Below are 19,672 nucleotides of genomic sequence, written 5' to 3'. Positions count from 1 at the left end.
GGCCCAGCTCCATGCTGGAGCTGACAAACCAGTTCCAGCATGTGAATCTCTTTCAAGTGAAGCCTTGAACATGTTAAGTTATTCCTGTTAGCCCTCCAAAGCACCGGAGACCTGCTCCCTTTGGAAGAGCTTACAGAAGCATCCAGTTATTACATCTAGTTTCTGCTGTCTGAACAACACTGAGGAGTTGGAGAGCCCTGTACCTCCCTTTGCCAGTTGATGCTTCACACCCCAAACCACAGGAGCAGCCCTCTCTAGGACAGAGAGGAAACACCAGAAGCTACTACCAGCACTGGAGATTAGCTTCAAACCAAACAGATTTTGAGTTTTTTCTTTGGTTTGGGATTTTTTGCCTTGGTTTTGGTGTTTTTTTGGTTTTGTTTTTTTTTTTTTTGGGGGGGGGGCGGGGTGGGGGGGGACAGGGGGCGTTTCTTTGTTTGTGGTTTTTTGACTTTGAGAACTTGCCAAGTTTTGTTCCAATCCATTGCAAGTTAACACATAACTCAGTTAAGCATCTCATAGAATTTGGGGTGACTTTGGGTGGTTCTGTAACGAGTTACCGTGATCAATTAGAAAGAGACCCCTGGTCCTGAAAACTAGATGGGTTTATCTTCTATAAAATAAAATAAATGCTCTCTGTAATATGCAGGCATGGGCACACATCCACGCCCACACACCATTTATTTAACAAATAATGCCTCATTTATTAGTATTCTACAGTAAGTTAGGCTTGTCTAGTGAAGCATTAATATAACATTTCTCAAACAAAGTTCTTGTTCTGCTTGATCTATTTGGCAATCTATCTTGATACACTCCTGTCTGTCAGGGGCTGCTGCCTCATTCATGCTTTTACTAGACAAGGCAGGCAGCAGCACTGGGAATTACCTTCCTAGGACACTGTAGCCCTTCTTCCTTAATTATATATGAGAACAGTTTCACTGATTTCAAAACTGATGTGAAATATGAATAATTAGAACTAATATGCAGTATTTATGATCAGCATTTAACAGTCTGTAAAGAAATAGCAATGTTTAACGTGAACTAGAAATATCTCCAGTCTTTGTTTCCCACACTAAGGATGAGTACCAACTTTTCACCAAGGATTTAATACTGTAAAATTGCAGGATAACTCGCATGGAAATATATGGCTTAATTTTTGAAATTTATTTCTGCAGTACCTTTTGGAAGCAAATTTTTGAGGAGTATTTTTTTTTTTTCTCCTAATAATTTTGGATTTTATGACCTAGGCTAATTTTACATCTTCATCCACTCACTATAAATAATATCTAATTTGATAGACACATAACATGATTCACCAAGGATATTTTCAAAGAAAAGACTTCACTAGATTCCCTCTATGGGGTTTGCTGTGCATTTTTCAAGATGCTGGCTGTCCATATATATTTTATTTTGTCAAGGAAATGATAAAACTTTTTTTTTTTTTACTGTGAAAACCACAACAAGCCTCTACATTATTCCAAATCACCAAACCTCTACAACACTTCACTGTCACAAGACTCTGATCAAAAAACAATCCACAAGGACTACCTGTGTAGTCAGATACAGGAAGCTCCTGACACAGCACCCCACTCAAAACCAGCAGGTCACACAATATTCATGGTGTTTTAGGAAGCTTCTGGAGTAGATACTCCTCCTAACAGGTGACTCCCAGCACACCAGCTGTGCAACTGGTGCCATCCACTCTGATATCAAGGCCTTTGTTCCTGACCAGACAAACCATCTTCAAGCAAAGGATCAATGCCCAAGAAAAACCACAGTGACTAGAGAAAGATGGCAGCACCTGTGGTGGTAGGGTTGGCCAATGGACAGGGCACAGACAGCTCTCACAGTGTCACTTGTCACTGAATGCCTGTAAACAACAGGCTAAAGTTCCTCAAAAACACCCAAGTTCCTCTGAGCAAACTGGAATACAAGCCCAGGTATTTCAGCACACTGTGGTTTAGAGTGGATTAAGAAATCAGGAAGCAGAAAGAAACCATTTCACTTGCTTTTTTCATGTTGTAACTTCAACCAAGACCAAATATTAGAGAACAGAAACTACTGAGACAAGTTCTCTTGCACAAGCATGGATGCCACTGCACAGAGCCCTGAGAACCTCAGCTGCCCACTCTGGCACAGGGCTGCACAGCTCCAGCCAGGACCACAGGGTGTTCCCCCAAACAGCATCTGCACAGGGAGGGAGCACCTCTGAACAGCCTTAAGAACCTGGCAAAGGCAAAACAAAGGTACCTGCAACAGTTTGAAAGAAGGGAAGGAGCTGGATGGGGAAGTCCACTTAGCTTTGACACTAATGCAAGCTGTTCTTCCCGCAGCACAAGTCCTCTCTCCAAAGGGCAAGGCATCACTTAGCTACTACACCTGGACTTTGTGTAACTCCTAATACTCCTCTGCCATCTGCTAGTGGAATTTCAGTGTAAGAGCTCCTAAATTGCCTCTAATTGCTGCAAGTGGTATCTTTTCCACGCAACTTATTAGCACAACCTCTTAAACAGCAAGCTGCACTTGCTTGCTAAGTTTGCACGTGTTGGCAGCAAATTGAAGCTAAGATATGAAGCCAGGGCCTGTGGATTTAAGAGACAGGATCTGCGGTACACAAGAGCTAGGACTGTGCATGGTGTGCTGCTGAGCATGGCCTCTGAGGAGCACATTCTCTGTTTTTTCTCCCCTGCACTGTCCTTGAGTTCCTCCTTTTGAGGACAATTGTAGAGTTTCCTCTGGATTCTCAAGCAGCTTCCCCTTCAGAGATACAAGTGCTCCTGCACAAAAAAATAAGGATGATTTTTCAGAGGAGTTTTAGAGGTGTAGAAAATTAGCCTCTCTTTCAGAAGAAAGAGAAGTCTCCTGACTGTGAGCCAAGGTCATTGCTAATCAAAGAACAAGACACAGAACATTTGGAGAGGGGCCTACTTTTCAGGGAGTCAACACCTCTTGGCATGTGGAAATAAACAAAAAGATATTTCATCCGACAGCTCCACTTTTTAGTGAGGAGAAAAAGGAACCCTTTTTCTGTAAGAGGCAATAGATGTCCAGTACCTTTTCTCCTCTGTGTAAGGCAGTTCCAGGTGAGGTGTCACAGGGATGCAGGCGGGGACATATTCTGGAGCTCACACTTCCCCAGCACTGCCACTGGGTCAGGAAATGTAACTGCTGGTTAGCCCCAGACCATGGGGGAAGCATGCCCTGCCCAGCACTTACACTGTGTTCCCCATATTTTAAATAAACTGTGAGTGCCTGCACCCAGTCACACGCACAGGGGGAAGACAGACCCTGTGGTTGCTTGAGGGGAAGGAAGAGGTTCCCCAAGAACTCCACGTGAAATAGCCCCATGCTTCCCATCCACAGACATACATCTGATACTAACAAGGGCTGGAAAACTAGAGCAGAAGAGGTGGAAAGCCTTTAAGATTTTGGGAAAGTTTGAAAGGTAGGGTTCTTTGTCAGTGAAATAAGATCAGTGTTTAGAAGAAACTTCTACAGATCTCAGGCCTGGGCACCTTGAAACAAGAGCAGTCACTTCTCATTTCTGTTTAACCTTGAGATCATAATTGCTAAAGCAGCATCACTGTGTTTCTGTTGGTAATTGGCAGTCACTGAGCTGAAGATTAAGCTAGCATGAAGACTGAATTAGCACTCAAGTCTTACAATAAATTGGCAAAACCAGCTAACTAGCCTATTGTCATAGGTTAGCAAGCATAATCCCGGAAGGGACATCCTTGCTAAGGGGTGCTTACAGTTTCCTCTGGGAGCTGATAGAACCTATCAGCAGCCAGTTTGAATATGGACAATTCTCTAAGCCACTTAAAGTTGTGATCACCTCTGTGATCCACATTAAGAATAGGCAAACTCCCCCTCCAAGCTCTCTCTCGTTTCCGGCGCTGGCACAGGTGGCTGCGGGCCCCGTGTGGGGGCCAGCGGGCCCAGCCCAGGCCCTGCTCAGGCCAGGCCGGGCCGGGCCACGGCCATCCTGGGTCGATGGACCTGTTCCAGCCATGGAACCCCCCCCACTGCCTTGCCGTGGGCAGCCGGAGCAGCTTGGCTCTCCCCCCTCTCCACTGCGATAAGAAAAATTCAACATTCCAGCTGCAAAGCTGCAAGGCCGAGGTGAGATTAACCCTTTTACTGCTGTGAAGAGCTGAAAACCTGAGGGAAGAGAGAGAGGAGATGCTTAAAGCTGAAATTCTCTTGTGAAGCTATGATATATCAGAGTATCCTGTTGTAATTTCATGAAGATATGGGGGGTGGAGTGTTCAACTCGTAAGCAAAAGCACCTGTGCTGAGATAGGCAGATGCTGACGCAGCTGTAATTTCATGAGAAGTTTGGACAGGGAGAGATGAACCAGATGAGGACTTTTGCTCCAAATGGGAAAGGAGAAAACCTCAGTCCCTAGAGATGCTCCCAGAGACAGTCCTAACGATGAAGATGATGAAGACCCTTTGCTCCCAGGGAAGAAGAAGGGCCTCTGTTTTTGTTTCTGAACGGCTCAACCTTAAAATTGTACCCCATAAAACTTCAAGAGTGGACCCTTGAAAGCAGTTGTGGGAAAAGCTGCAAGTCGGGGGAAGGGATTCACATGCAGGCAGAGAGACTCCTCTTCCTAAATGGACTGAACAATATTTGGAAGTGGGAGGCTGTCTCGTTGTGATAATGTTTTCATAGCATGAGCAAGAAGAGACTTCTCTTTCTAAATGGACTGAACAAGGTTATTATGGAAGTGGTAAACAGACTGAACATCTTAAGGGTTGTCTTTTTACATTGTCAGTGGGAGAAGGGAGGAAGGTGGGGGGAGGAGGAGAGTTCTGAAGGTGGTATAATTTTTTTTTCCTTCTTTTAGGTCTGTTAATAAACTTCTTTATATTCTTTCAAGTTTGGTGCCTGTTTTGCATTTCTCCTAATTCTTATCTCACAGCAGATAAACAGTAATGAGTATTTTGGACCAAACCACTACACTAAATTGGTGTTTCCACCCGGTTACAAACCGAACCCGCGACACCTATACTACTGCATAAGAACTAAAGGTTAAAAATGGCAACTTCTGCTCTTTGGGTTCATACATTACCTGATGCACTGAAAATAGGATCAGAGTTGACTTTACCATGATACAGCCTACAACAAAGAGAGAGAGGACCTTTCCCAGCTATACTAATACAAGAGCTCTGACTCTTTTTTTCTGTGCTTTATTTTAAGTGTTGCATAAAATATGCAGTGAATAATGAAAGGATGCTTGGAGATTTTGCATGGAGTTCCTTGCTAATTCTGCAGTTTTCTAAGGAGTATTTCACAGCAGTGGAAACTGAACTTTTTGTAGTTATATAATTCCAGGAGTAGAAAAACCAGACCAAGACAATGGGATATATTTTGTGGAATTGAAGAGCACCTCAGACATTGTTTTCCTCTCCCATGGAGTTAAGCCAGCTGTCACCACACTAAAACCAAGAAAGCTGCTTGGGTAAGGCTAAACAGAGAACCAATGGACTTCATCAGCTCCCTACTCAAATGCACTTGTAGTTGCAAGCTGTAATCTACCACAAATAGCCACATTTAGAGAATGCAATTACATGGAACAAAGCTGATGACTCTTTCAGTGCACAGAGATCATTAGAAAATGGTAACCAGTTGCAGCCTATTATTTCTTTGCACCAGAGAAATAAATTGATTATGCGTCACCTGATTTTCCGTCACACGTAAGTGGAGGTGTGCTTATAAAAAACTATTCAAGCCTGCCAGCTCTAGCCCTGCTGCTTGCAGGACAGGCATTCAGAAGGAAGACAAGTTGGCTTGAGGATGCCAAGGAGGCCACAAGAACTTCATTTGCTATGGCAGACACTAATACCCAGCACAGGTGAATACAAATTACAGCATCATTGGAGCTTGCACCAGCTTGCCCCAGACAGCAGATTACTGCCCAGAGTTAGGGCTGACAAATGCTGTCATGTGCTACTTGTACATGAAGGTCTATTAAGACAGTTTCTGAATGAGGCTGAACTTGGTACACCTTCACTTTTTGCCATCCTTTTCCAGGAAAAATAATATGGTTAACACTGAAGGACCTCCTGGCCATTTATTGGGCAGTCTGTCTCTCACTGCAAAGGGAAGCAGTCAGAGCTTACAACAAACACTGCCCATCAGGTGACTCTCTAATTCTTTTACTTTTTAATAATTAACCTGAGATGTTCATTATGTATTCATCTCACCCAACAGAGGAGAACCTAAAGAAGCTTAGGCTCACTTCAGAAGGTTTTCTGTGCAAAGGTTGGGGACATCACTGTGGGTTTCCAGAGTAACCAGAAGATAGGGGCTCCAGGTTTTGCAGCATCCCAAAAGAGCATGCTTAGGTGATTCCCAAACCATAAGCTGTAGTAAACTAAATTCTGAGGTATTTTCTATTCTTATTCAAGCATCTGTTCCATTTATTAGGAAGCAGTTATTGAATCCATTGCAGCCAAAAATGACTCCACTGTCCTTTGCCATGTAGTTCAGCTGTGCTCAGTGATGAAGAATTTTTGTCATTTAGAAGGAAGATTTTTTGAAAGCAAAGGTTTTGCTGCAGAAAATATTCCAGCAAAGTTTCTTTTATTTCAGTTCTATTGTTAACTCTCAGTACAGGAATAAACTAATACCCTTTGTAAATTTTTTCCAATACTATGCATTCAAAGAAAACAGGATTTTCTCCCCATTTTAACTGGGGTGGGGAAGTCTTCCAGCAGTGATAAAACTCACTCAGCTTATCCACAGACAAACTCCACAGAGGCACCATTTATTTTAAAAGTTCTTCACTGAATTTGTAAAACTTTAAATAGGAAAAAATTTTGACCATTAATTGAAATATCAAGTAGTTCACAGAGTAGAAAAAAACCAAACCACCCTCAGAATCTCACTTTAAAAATAAAACTCAAAAGGAATAAGTCAAAGTTTTGGCTTTAAATTAAGACAAATCTTGGGTTACTCCATGCAGATCAACTTAACAAAGCCACAGGGCTGAAGTGCTCCCAGACAGCCTTGGAGTGACCCAATCCCCCTCAGGAGCCCCCAACCTTGCCAAGGCAGGTCACAGCCCCGTGGCTGCTGAAGGTGCTCCTCTCCTGAGATATCACGGGCATCGCTCTGCCTGCCAGGCAGGTGCTGCTTATCTCTGGCACAAGGCTCTGCCCAGAGCCACGACCTTGAAAAGCAATTTTGCGGATCACTATCTGTCAGGGCTTAGATTAAGGGAGAGCATATGCTGGTGGAGAGACTACAGAAATCATATTGGCCATTTCAGAGATACCAAGAAAACCTGCTGTTTCCATCACCCATCCACAGAGAGAGGATGTATCTTAGGAATCTGCAGATGATGCATCTCAAAGATCAGTTCTCTTTCCTTTAACCTGCCTTCTTACTTGCATTAAAGGGTTAAACACAGTCTCTCTTGCAGCAAACAGTAGATTCCCCTTTGGATTCACAGAAAGACTTGCTCCTGCTAAGCAATTTCAAGCTTTTCAGACAAAGGAGCTATAACCAAAGGAAATTTTGCAGCAAGTAAAACCTGGGGGAAAATAAAAAAGCATTGTTTCTAAAAATATTTAAATAAATACTTTATGTAAAATGCTTTCAAAGAACAAAACCAAATAAAACACCATTAGAGAAATTTATTTTCCAGATGTCATGGTGGCATGGTCACAGCTTCATTACTGTCAAAAAAAGCTTAATTACTATAGACTTTTCCCAGCTCCATCTACCTCTCACTTCCCATGCAGACAGCCATATTAAACATAAAATAGAATGGCTTCTCTTCAGGAAGTGTAATTAAAGAAAATTGGGAATATAACTAAGGAAATGAGCCCTTTAAGATTCATTTAAGGAACAGCACACTGGTGCTGGGAACCTAGCAAGGACTGTAAATCCTGGCTGAAGAACAGGCACAGGGACTTCCAGAGAGATTGCTGGCAGTCTTCCAGAGGCAATAAGTGATTGATAAAGACAGACAAAAAATGTTACACCAGTGGACACTCAAATCCAGGATTTGCTCAGGGAATTTTACCCTAAAGATGCCAGGTGAACTCACACAGTGCCAGCAGTTGGATGTCTGGAGAAGGGAGGCTCCACAGCTGGTGGCTTGGGGTCCCACCTGGGTCACCATAATGTTAAGGAAGCCTCCCAGTGTGACCATTCCTGAGACTCCCTGGCAGTTACACTCCCAGTTCCAAGACTTTCACTGCTGGGGCTGAAACCCCTTCACATCAGGCAGCTCCAGTGACCCGACAGGTCCCATTCAACTCCTGCAAATCCCACACTCTCAGCTAGACCAGGTTTCCTCACCAGCTCAACCCCAGGCTTTTTAATCCCAAATTGCTCAGGCAATGTTGTAATAATAATAAATAGTATCTGGGAATATAGGCAGATTATTAGGTATTAATTCCTCCTTTCTCCAGGACGAAAGTTTCTTGCAAAGAAATAGTGCCTGCCAGAAATACCAAGCTGAATTAGAGATGTTGGTGCCAAATCATTCTCTGCTCTTAAAAGGCCTTGGATTCAATTGACCACTGGCCTTACTACAGATAGAGGAATAAGTGAATCCATGCCATATGTGAGCAGATCATGCCTCTGGTATATTTTCACTCTTTCACCTTTTGAAACCTCTATTTGTGTAACCCTCCAAGGCATTTTTCTTCATTCTACACAGAAATTGTTGGGGCTTTTTCCTGTTTAAGAACCAATGGTAACTCTTAATACTGGCTCTCAGCACGCTAGGAATGGCTTATTTTCTTACCGTTCCTAGCCTGTGGAAGTACCCTGACTGGAGCTCTGAATCCTATAAAAGCTCAGATTTCACAGCCAGCATGGAAATCCTTTCAGCAAGATCACTCTGAAAATATATTTATATTAGTATACATCTCTCTCTCAATCAACAATCAGCTCCCACAGTGAGTTAGCAGTGACCAGGAGGGTCACCTCTGCCATGCTCTAATTGTGACACCCATAACGATTACTGGCATTGCAAAAACCACAGTGACAGTAACTGACCTCTCATCTCAAACAGGGAAAGGGGTTTTTCCTGCTTTGAGATGCAACCAAGTGGTTTGTACCCCTGAGTGCTCAGCATACAGACAGAGCCACAGCTTCTAGAGAGCTGCCCTGGGATAGAGAAGGCAACAGCCATAAACTGTTTCTGGCTGAAGGAAACCTGAGCCAAACCAAGTGGCAGATGAGGCAATGATTCTTTATCCTGGCCAGAACAGGCAGATTACAGCAGTTAACAAGCTACAAAAGCGGCATTTGGTTTTTCATCCTGAGCAGAAGACAGACCCCAGGCCCAGCTCCTCCACAATTAACCCTTACAGCAGGGTAGGCCTTTTAGACATGCCTCAGACTAAAACAATCTGGTGACTTTGGTAGGCAAGAGAGGCAATGCTGCAGAGGAAAAATTCTGATATTCTGGAATAAACTTGTCATTACATTTGACAAAAACTATTTCATCTTCCATCAGAATCACCATTTCTCAGACGGGGCAGTGAGTCTTCAGCAACAGGCATCATTAAAGAGGCTTCATTCCCCTAATTAGCTACTGCTACAAAAAAATATATCACCTAGGAACTGGAAACATAGGGTTTACCCTGAACCCACAAATCATAAGATTTCAGTTTAACAAAGAAGGCATTGAAAGTATTGTAGTCGGTGACAATAGCTAAGAAGATAGCAAGGTATACAAGGTAGGAAGAGGAAAAAGCTTCAAATTTAAGCAGACTTAAAGGACAACAAAACCCCTTTCTAGCCTTCCCAGATTTTCAACAGCATCTGACACAGAAGCTTTCCACAAGATGACCAGTGAGGGACAGATGAGCTTCTTGCCATTTCCCCTGCCTTGGTCACTCTTGACTCGGCAGCACAGAGGGAGCTGTGGGTCAGATTTCAGCTCCCAAGAAGATCATTTGCCTGCACACTCCAGAGGGGAACCTCCACCTAGCAGTAAGACAGCAAGTTCCTCATCACTGCACCGCACTTTCCTCTTGAAAGCATACGGATAGCCACCAACAGAACAGGCACTGAAGTCAGATGAAACAAACCCATTTTCTCCCCTCTGTATAGGCTGGTCATAGCTGACAATTGTGCAACCCAAACTTTCAGACTTTGGGCTTTAAATACTGCACTGGGGAGAGCACACAACTCTGCTGATCCCTTGGGCTCCATCCTTAACACGTTATTCCCCTGGGGAGAAGAGCTTCCAAAGTCTGCTGTAGGGGCTTCAACTATGCTGGCACTTTTATATGGGTGTTTGACATAAAAACACTGACATCACCACAAATCCATCTGATTCTGGCTGGACAAATAACAGTTACTGGAAGCCAATGTCTGCTTAAAACAGTTTTAGCTTTATCATGAACTTAGAAAAATAATATTGGTGGTGAAATATCATTACTCTCTCCAAAATACAGAGCAGCTCTGAGTGACAGGGAATTATTACATTCTTCCAGACAAGAACACAAAGACAAGTAGCTTCTTTATGAAATCTCTTCTCACAGAGACACTGGCTCAGCTCTGAGCCAACAAGTATTTTGGACCAGAAATTTTCAAAGGAAACACTAACAAGGTTCTGAGGACAGGAACTGACCATGGGCAGAAGCTTTAAGGGGTGGGAGGTGTCTACAGCCAGGAAAAGTAGAAGTGATGGAGAGCTGGATCAAGTAAGGAGGATCCCCATCCAGTACTGTTTGCTACTCGTTTATCCCACACCAGAAAATTTCTACATGGAGTTCAGGCCCACCAGCCGAGTTTTACTGACCCAGACAGAGACAGTCAGGGGAGCACAACACCATGGCAGAGGGGAAGAGGAGCTGGGCAGGAGCAGAGCCAGGAGCCTCTGCACACCATCAGCCCCACAGCTCAGCAGGCTCTGAAAAGGCAGCCCCACTGCAAGCTGGCAGGGAAACCATGACTGAGAGCAGGGAAACACTCAGGTCTGGCTCTTTTTCTAGTCCCATCCTCTCAAATTACCAGCACAGGCTGTGCAGCAGGGCCTGTGCAGGAACAGGTGTGTGAAGCAGGACAAGAACCCTGCACACGCCACACCAGCTTCTCAGGAGGAAAAAGCCACAGTTCTTAAACCCTGTGGCCTTTTGAAAGGGTCACAAAGGATGAGCCAGTTGACATAACAAAAGTACATTTTCAAAAAAGCATTTGAAGCTGTTTCTCAAAAGTGCTTCTTAGTGTAACTCGGTTGTTAAGAGAGAGCAAAAGATCTTTTCTTGGATTAAGAATGGATTAATCTTTTAGCAACTTATCTCTTTACACAACTAAAAAATAAAAAGTAAGGATAAGCAAGTGGTCAGTTTCCAAAGGAAGTGCATTCCAAGAAAAGATATCTCCTAGCTTTCTGGCCAAAAATAGTCCTCATTCCAGCTTCATACTTCAAAAATATTCATATAAATTCTGAAGGTCTAGAGGAAAACAATAGCTTTCTTAATATATAAAAACAGCTCAAAGATACATCTCAAATAGCAGTAAAGGATTCATTCATTTTTTTGGCAAAGGGAGGTATTTATTTAATATACCACAACCCCATTTTTCTGATTATTATTCAGCATTGAAAGAAGAAAGGCCTATACTGCTGTATAAGAGTAAATATTTCGATTAAACTCCACCGGGATGTGTCAGAACAATTCCAAACACATCTATATTTTAATAATGTATCAGTGAGATATCAATTATTACGTACCAATAATCCAATTAAAAATGCACTCTGAATAAACTGTCTGGCCCAAATCCAAACCTCCAGACTATTTAAACAAGCTAATGGAAACATTAGGTGTCAGGCTGCATATTTTGTTTTCTAATTAAGGTAGTATTTGGCTGACATAGAACCAATTTACATGTAAAAGCCAAACAATTAAAAAGGTCACACAACTAAAACTTTGGCATTTCACACATGCAAATTGAACTACCCAGCAGAAAACAAACCCACACAGAAAACAAGAGTGAGTTACACTGCACACGTAAGCACAGAAAAGAGCCACAGAGACATACACCCAGCCTGTGATCTCATCAGTGTCTGATAACTGCCTACAATAAAACCTAAAAAGAAGAGAAGTGTGCAACAAGATTTTTATGAGTGGTAGATGAAGATTCAAGCCAGCCTTCTCTCTGCAGACACCGATTGCCTGTCCTCTGGATCAGACTGACCACTGAAGTATTCACAGCTGGGATCAATACTGGGTGCCCCAGCTCAAGTGTGCTCTCTTCTGGGTCTCCAGACAGACTCAAAGTGCCTAGAGAGGCTTCAAGGAACATGAGACACGCAGGCTTGGTAGAAATCAGACCCCAAATGCTTCTTCCCCCAGGGGTGGGGAGGAGAGTTCTGGTCTGGAGCAGTAGGGGATGAGCCCCCAGGCTCCGGTCAGCCCTGCAGAGCCCCAGCGAGGGCCAAGCCTCGGCCCAAGCCTCTGCCCAGGCACCCCAGCTTTTCAGCCAGTGGGGATGTTCAGAACGAAGGGGACTGTGTGATGGCTGAGGAGGTAACTTACTAAGAGGGGAAAAAAAGAAAAAAATCAAAAGAAATGAAAGCAGCGATTGCCATGTCTCAGAGCATGACAACTTTCTTAGTTTACCCTTCATCCAGCGCTGACCCCATGGGCGAGGCTGTGCTCTGCTGCTGCAGCAGCTCTGGTGCAGCTGCTTTGCCCAAAACCAACCTCAAGGAGATGCACAGGCCAGGCTGAGAAATCCTCTTGCTTACACTGATGATCATTTTAATGCAAAACTGCTGATATACTGTACTCAAGGGACAAAGTTGCAAATCTTTACTGGCTAAACTGAATTATCCCCAGAGACCAAAATTTAGAATTTTAAATGATTTTACTATTAATTTTCTGCTGAATTGCCCCCCACACATCCCTCATCATTTTTCCACGCCCTCAGCCGCACAAGTGTATCAGCCAACAAGAATATAGGTATTGCTAAATCCCCAAGTTATTCTGTGAAAAAAATAAATTACTCCAGTGGAAGAAACATCATTCATGGGAGCCATGTCAAATGTACAACAGATCACTCCTTCAGGAAGGAAAAGGATTTTCATGCAGGCAAATCCCAAAAAGAGAAGGAAGGAGCAGTTAGAAAGCATGGATAAGCTCTCTTGGATAACCACAACTGGGATCGTCAAAGTACAGGGGAAGACCAAAAGAAAAAGCCCAGTTAGAAATCTCATCTTCCTGGGCCACAAGGCAGACCTCCAACTCCAGCAAATTTTGCTTACAAATAGAGCAGCCCCAGTAAGGAGTCACACCTGATGTGCAGGCACACAGGACAGCAGCAGCACTGGGAGGAGTGGAATGCTTCTCTTTCCCACTGCTTTGCTTTTCCTTCAGCTATAACCAGATGGGGATTTTAGTCTGGTTGGAACATCTGAGAGAATTGCCAACTGTGCCTGTGACAGTGCAGAGGGGTCAAGCCTGGAGGTGACATAATTAAATCGCATTTCATAGAAAATTATCCTCATTTACACCAGCCATAGCAATACATCAAAGCTTTTAGTTCTCTAGAAAGTTGAGTAAGAGTTGATTATGATTGAGTCACAGAGAGGACAGATCCTGCCAGACAGAAAATAATTCCATGATGTTAAGGCTGAGACCTGGTGGCCATTTTCTTTAGACATTATTCTTCATTACAACAACAGGAACACCTACACAACCCACAAACAAACAACAAAAATCCCAACCTTATAATCCCCCCAAATCTTCATATGCCACATGTATCACACCAACCTTAAAAACAAACATGCAAAGGAAAGCCAGAGAAACACTGCGCATTTTTCTCTTCCTGGCCAAGATCAAGAAAAGGCATTTCAAACACTTGAGAGTGAAACTAAAAATCTACCTAAAGACAACAACAAAACATTTTAATTTCAAGGTTTTCTGACAGGCCTATTATGTGCCCCATTACTCAAAAGTGCTTTAGATTTTTCAGCCAGATCAATTCACTTACACAGGACGATTCTCTGTGCTTTTAAAATTAGTGCACTTTGAACAATAGCCACAGTACAGCAAACAGATTTAAAAAATTATTCCTTCCTTATCTCACTGAAAGCAGCAACATCACCTTTGTGTTTAAACACTAATGTAATATTTTAAAAATCTATTCTATGAGGAGCTGTAGAAATTATTGAACTAAATTAACTAAAGAGGACTGAAATGTACAAACAACATTAGCATTAATAGAATATAAGCAATATTTACTGCAGTTTATTTCATGGCCTCTGCATTAATAGTCCTTGAAAAGCACTTTCTCTCCTCTACACACAGCATTAGGAGTGAAATAATAGCTGTTTACAGTGCTGAAAGGCTTCTGTACTGCTTTTACTTTTGAACAGTTGGATTTTTCCATGGATTTAAGGTCTCTGTGGCCCATAAAGGTGGGCTATACAGGATATCTAATAGAGGACACAGGTAAACATTAGGTATTTGAAGATTCAGTCTATCTGAAATATTGTGCATTTGTGAATTCTGACAGGGTACATCTCTTTCTATATTATGTATTATACCACAACAGAGACCAAAGACCCCATGGCATGAAGCTCTGCTCAAAGACAGAGCAAAGTGGCAAGTACTTAAGGTATTTCGGGTAATAATTGTGGTTTAAAATCCTCTTTTCAGTATTGCCTCCTGGCAGAAGGATGCAAAACTTGTCTGAAGTTTTCCAATTATTAAGATGAAAACGTATTCAAACTAATGAAACTTAACAAATTTAAAAAAAAACCCAAACAAACCCCAAACCAAAAAACCCACCTTCCATAAATATTGGGGTAAGGGTTTGAATTAACAATCCAAAGCAGTGAAACAGCTTGGAAATCTCAATCATGCCTCTGATATGACATGCACAAGATAATGTTGAGCTGACTTCTGCTTTGACCAGGAACTATCCAAGGGGCTCTGTAGAGTTAAGCTTATAAATCCCATAGAAACTTAATAGTTGGGAGATTTTAAATGCCTTAGACTCCATTATAGCACTAACCTTTACCTTTTTTTTTCTTGGCTGTCAGAAGACTTGAGCTATTTCTTTCTAATGCTTGAAAAAACAAAGGCAAGTGACATCTAAACATATTCAACATGTGCCAGCATTCAATCTCTCAATAATGACTTAATAAGCCCATCATAACTAAAGCCAGGTAATTTAATGCTAATTATTTCCAATTAACTGCTCCTTTTAAAAACAAAAGCAAAGCAAAATTTTAATGTTTCTTTATCAACTACAAATACTTCTAATTTGCAAATCAGAGTAATAATTTTGATTTTTGCTGGTGTTTATATAATTGACCATCTCATTTAAAACCAAAATCCTATACAATTCCTAACTAGATAAACTAGAGACCCTCAGTTCCAGTGTAAGCTTTGATCAAATCTCAACCTTAGAAAATTTCAAATAATATATTCCAGTGCAAAAAAACATCCAGGAGCACAGGAAAAGCAGAGCAGAAATTTTTTTTTTCCCTGGTATTTCTTAATACATTGTTATCTTAGCTGTTCATCAAATCCCACATATACAGAAGCTTTTGTCTTTGAGAAAATAAGCACCCCATTGGTAAGGAATAAACTAGAATTTTCCCTTAAAGTTTATGAATTTTTTTTTTTTAACCTATCTTAATGCTTGTTCTTATAACAGCTTCAGGTCAAGCCAGAAAAACAAAGTCCCAGCCACTGACGTGAACCCACCAGTCCCAAAGTGTTTGGTGTTGAGCCTATTCCTGCCAAAGGCACCAGTGTACCCTGACAGGTGCTGCTGACTCAGTGTCAGAGTAAAACCAATTCCTGTTGCCCATCCTCAGCCAAACTAAACCTCCAAGATCCCAGGTCAAGAGAGATGTAATTCCTGGCTGCTGGCACTGTGCCTCATGCCTTGCTCCCCCCAGGCTCACTGCTGGCCACATTTGTCTGCTCCACCATGGCTGTATCTCTCACTCCCTGCTCATGCATTAGTCCTGCTCAGCTCTGCCTCCACCCCTGTGTGACAGCATTCCCCAAATCCCCTCCCTTCCCTCTCCCCGCAGGACCTCTGCAACCTTCTGCAATTCTTCCCTGAAAAGCAGAGAAGGGTTTGCCTTCAACAATCCACACAGGTAAAGGGATTACGTGATAAAGAGTAATTGTATTGACAGTCTAATTTAACACTTTCCCTTTTGCATGCTTTCGCTGTGTGCTGTTTGAGTTGTTAATAAAAGGTTTAATACACTTTTCATGGCACTTAATACTGTGGAACTAAGCAGCTTTATACCTAAAGGTCTGGGACTTGCCCAACTGTTTCATATCCAGGCTGGCACTTAAGGATGCTTCTTTTGCAACTTGAGGGCTTTTCATGGCAAAATCCCTATGCCCTAGTAGAAGTTTTGCTCTGGGGCCAAGCAAGTTGTTTACCTGTCCCACATTCTGGTACTGGCTCTCCCTAGTTCTGAGATCTTTCTATCACTGCCTTCCACCACCATTTTCTGGATGTGATATTCCAGCCCTTAGAGGTGTACCTCAATGCCCAAATCCCACTAGGCAGGGCACAGGGAAACCTTCACCTTTGGTGCTCCTACAGATTTGTGGCCAGATACTCCCTCCAATCCAAACCCCTCTTTCTGTGCTCAGGCAGGTGGTCTCCCTGAAACCATGGGACCTTTGCAGGTATTGTCTCAGAATAACTGAAGTCATTGACTGCACCAGCCTTCAGAGCAGCCCAGGGACAATCAGCAGCTGCATTGAGCTGTCAGGAGCCAGAAATGACATGTCTACGGATTAATGACCCGGCTTGTCAGGATGGCATGCATTTGCTGTGTGCAGAAGATGAAACATCTACTTTCCAAAAAGCAGGATTTGCTTTACAATAGACCTCTGCATTGCCCAGAGCACCGACATTTTTCTGTCACTGAACATAAACAAGCTACAGTCTGGAGTAAAATATGGTTTACCAAGTCCCTGAATTGATAGAGCTTCATATTCCTCCGTGGCAGATGTTACAAATACGCAGACAGACAGTGCTTATTGATCCAAATGGTTTGCAGAAACTCCACTTGAAAGCTTATGTTTCTCTGCTTGACATTTTGACATAAATGACAAGACAGAGCTAGGAATGCAAATGCACAAGAAGAAACTGTTCTTGTGTTGTAAAAGCACATTCCCCCTGTCAAAGACTTGGGTAAATGTTGCACAACTAATCACAGCCCAGAAAGATGTGTGAGCCGACCTACAGACACAGAACAGGAGGGGAAATCAAACAGCACGGACTTAAAACAGCCTGATAGGATCTGCACAGCCCCATACAGCCACTACTTGTTCTCTCCATGTGCCAGGACCAGTCTGACAGCAAGTTCCACCACTTAGAATCACAAGAATTTCAGGAAACCTTTATGTAAATAACGACAGCAGCATCCAGCAACTTGAGTGTTCCCCAGTCCACACTGCATTCGTACTCCAATACAGAATTTTCACCATTTTATTTCCTCACCAGCCCTTGTCAATCGGCCTGCACCCTCAGCACTCCTCTCTGGACACCTGCAGCCCCCTAGCTCTCCCCAAAGTTGTCTCCGATTCCCTTTCCCCAGCAGTTTCCCATCCCAGTGCTGCTCTGGGGGTCCCTTCCCTCCCCCACTCCCACAGCAAAAGGCAGGAGGTCTCTGGGAAGCCTGCAGCAAACACTGCCTTTAAATGCCACCTCACCCCACTGTAAGCACAGCTGGGGGCTCTACTGCCACCTTAGCGTCTGCTAGACAGGAAGCTAAAAACTTTCATAACCAAAGCACTCTCCCAAAAAATTGGTTCTCACCATCATCCAAGCTGGCTTTAGAATCAAGCAAAACACTGCAATACATTTTCCTGGCCAGCTCTTAAGTGGCAGCTAAAATGCAGGAACTGCTAAATTTCAACAGCCTGCCCTTGTCAGGAGTGTCTCCTGACATGCTCTCTGCCCCGCAGCAGCAACAGAGCCAGCACTGCAAAGCAGCATCCTCATGGATGGGCAAAACCCACAGCACACACGGACACATTCCACTGCCTCATCCCCAGCAGGACACCCCGGCCCTTCTTCTGGGGGCAATGGGCAGCAACCAGGACCAACCCACTGCTCTGGAATCCTCAGTAATGCCCCAAAATGAAAAAGGGCCTGCAGCTGCAGATAACCTGTAACCATACCCACTACAGCAGACTGAACACCAAACATTTCAGTGTCTGCTTAGATCTACTCGCAATTACCCATCTCAGCACTTCGGTGGGCTGGAATATTTTGCTTCTGGTAAGCATTTAACTTGACAGAATTGCTTCAATATAAGTCATATAAAAACACATTAACACATTAAACAAAAGTCTTTTTTTTTTTTTTTTGCTGCTGATATATAGAAAAAGCTACATAAATCTGGGATCTCTTTTCTTCGCAGTTCTTTGACACAGCATATAGACCTATAGTTCAGTGTAGACCCTAGTGCAGGAAAGCACTCAAGACTTAAGGTAAACTTAAAGCAGCTGAGTAGTCCACAGGGTGTTTGGCCAGCTCACTCACCTGCTTACAATTAGGCACATAATTCATTTGAGATGTGTTTTAACTCCATCAATCCCTTTTGTTCTTTTTAGCTGCAGTTCTCACCTGAAGTGTCAGACTCTTCTACTTAACCACTTTGGACATAATTTCATCAGGAAACAAATACACACATTTTACAAGATGAAAAGAAGTGTAGAAAAAATTCCAGGATGCTTCCTTTCACGACTGAGTGACTTTTTAGAATCAGAGTCTAAAAGCAGACTGATAATTACCCACAGCTATAGGTAATAAACCCTCAGATTCCATCTCCCCTCCCATACAGTTTCAGTTATGGCACCATAACAAAACAGTTAAAAAATTAAATGAAATTCTTTATCTTGAAAACAACTTGGGGACACAATGAGCTGCAATGTGGAGTTTCCACCTAGAAATGCACAGCACAGTCACATATAGCAGATTAGTCAGAAATCAGATTCTGTCCCAGCCAGTCATCCAAGCATTTGAAACTTTGGCAAAAGGAGCAGAGATATTTTTTTTTCTTTTTTGTTCAAGCTTTTTCCTTACCTCGCTGTGTGTATTTATGATTCTGAGGACTTCTCCCCCTCCTTATGTGATATAGAGGCCAAACAGACCTCCTCAAAACTACAGAGCTTTATAACTGCAACAACAGAACTAGTTACTGAAAGATAAGACATCTTTCAAAGAAACCTGTAAAACAATAAATTAAAGAAGACAAAACAAAACAACTTTCTCATAGTTCTACTCTACTACAAGGTGATGTGAAGCTTCTGCCAGCATTAACTGTTTCCAAAGAAAGCTATCAGCTTCAACGGGGATAAAAGTAAGTAATTTAGGCAGTACCCCTGAAAGCACACAGTTAAAAGAAAAACCCAATTAAAAAAAAAAATCTCTACAAAGACTGAGAGTAAATTCAGGAGAAAACAAAGCTCAGTAAAAATCTGAAGCTTTATGCATTACTTGCTTCTCTCAGTGGTTACCTTGCAAGCTTGGAGAACCCACGTGTCTGTTCTGCATCCCTCCAACACCAGAAAAAGCAGCATCCCTCGCTAGGAACCCAAAGGTGTATACAGCTCAAAGCATAAAGCCTGAACTCTTCCCCACAGCCAGCGAAGTGAGAGGTTTATGTGGAGCTGATTGAGGCTGATTTGTCCCAGCTGC

The sequence above is a fragment of the Corvus hawaiiensis genome, chromosome 8 (assembly GCF_020740725.1).
Source record: "Corvus hawaiiensis isolate bCorHaw1 chromosome 8, bCorHaw1.pri.cur, whole genome shotgun sequence".
Lineage (NCBI taxonomy): Eukaryota > Metazoa > Chordata > Aves > Passeriformes > Corvidae > Corvus > Corvus hawaiiensis.
This window is presented reverse-complemented; position numbering follows the sequence as displayed.